Below are 1,820 nucleotides of genomic sequence, written 5' to 3'. Positions count from 1 at the left end.
CTAGGCACAAAACACAAATCCTCCTCCAAAGGCCGGCAGTCCAACAAATTACGTCCTTGGATCGTCACTAGGTGGTTAACATCCGCCGCTAAAAAGTTTGGTTCATGTTCTAGGTGACATGTGTTATTCTGCCAACGAAATGGTATACCAACAAACTGAAACAACTTCCAATTAGAGTTATAACGTACAATAGGGATTTTGACTGACACATACAAACTTTCTTTAAATGCATTACATCTACACGTTTTTCCGGGATGGTACAAGAAATAGGTCACTCTTTTCAGTTACAATTACTGTTAGCGACTCAGTTAGCTAAGCAAGCTCACACTCTAACTCGTATTGAAGTTATGGATCAATGCCGCTCAAATAAGATTCCTTCTGTTTTGATTAGCCTGGCTCTGTTACAAGAAAAATTGCAGGATTTGGACGCTATCCTTGTAAAAGATGGTTATAGATTAGCAATTAGTAGTACTTAAGTACAGGCTTATTTCCATTTGCCTATTTGTAGACACTTGACATGGCTTCATTTATAACACTAATAGAATTACTCAAATTGGCAAGCACCACATGGTCATCTATGATTTGTGCTTCCATCTGATCGATATGCAGAGATATCTGTTGCTGATTTAAAAATAAACTTTCTACTTGACTGGTCACTGCCACATCACAACACCATCTTACAAAATTGCCAATAAAGGATGAGCCTCGCTTTTCTCTATTAACCACACTGTCATACTCCAAATCCTCACCAGCTGCATCATTTAGTTTATTCATCAACATATCTGAGTAAAACATAACCTGTTTTAATTCCCGGAAAACTGAACACCAGTCAGAAGATGCGTTAGAGGGGCAAGAACTCAAAAGTGTTATACCTTCATGAATTTATGACAGTTGCAATGCCAGGGGACCTTAAAATTTAAAGGTACCGACGAGGTATACAACATCACCTTTGGTAGAGCTTCGAAATGGGCGCCAGCGATGACCCCCACTGTCTCAGGTTGGGACGGCGAATGAGGCGCGTCATCCCCTCGAGACAGCACCAGCATGCCCATCAGTAGCCACCAGCAAGTTGTCTTCATTATGAGGGCCCGAGTGGCTTTGAGGGTACCTGAAACACTCTTACAGGCGACTTGAAAACCAAATCTTAAACTGATAAGTCACTATTAAACAAAATTACCCAGGACCAAAATGAAATGTATCCCAGGTTAAAATACACAACAAATGAACACCAAAAACAAATACTTGAATACCTTACAAAGAATCTAGGCACAACACAAACAGAGCTCACAATTGACAACACCATAAAAAATAAAAAATAAACTCGGGCAGCAAAGAATGGTTTCATTCTTTCCACATTAGTTACTTCATAGCTAACTTTACCACGTTGACACTTTTTTAACCGATACAGATTATCAGATATTTTTTTCTCAACCACAAAAGGACCAAACCACCGATGAAACAACTTCTCTGAAAGCCCCTTTTTCCGGATCGGAGTAAACATCAACACTTCCTGCCCCACCTTATAACTCACGGCTCATCTTCGTTTGTCGTACCTGCATTTGTCTACCTTTTGCTGTTTTCGCAAGTTGGCAGCAGCCTGGCGGAGGATGTCCTTCCAGCGGAACCACAGTCTAAGGCTCTCGTCCTCTTCCATCGGTTGGCTCAGGTGTATCTCCGAAGGCAGAACAGGCTCCCTTCCATAGATCAAAATAAAAGGACTGAAATTAAGAGTTTCTTGTTTTGCTGTGTTATAAGCAAACGTTACAAGGGGTAGGAACTCATCCCAATTCTTCTGAGAACTGGCCACATACTGTGACAAC

The sequence above is a fragment of the Bacillus rossius genome, chromosome 5, assembly GCF_032445375.1.
Source record: "Bacillus rossius redtenbacheri isolate Brsri chromosome 5, Brsri_v3, whole genome shotgun sequence".
Taxonomy (NCBI): domain Eukaryota; kingdom Metazoa; phylum Arthropoda; class Insecta; order Phasmatodea; family Bacillidae; genus Bacillus; species Bacillus rossius.
This window is presented reverse-complemented; position numbering follows the sequence as displayed.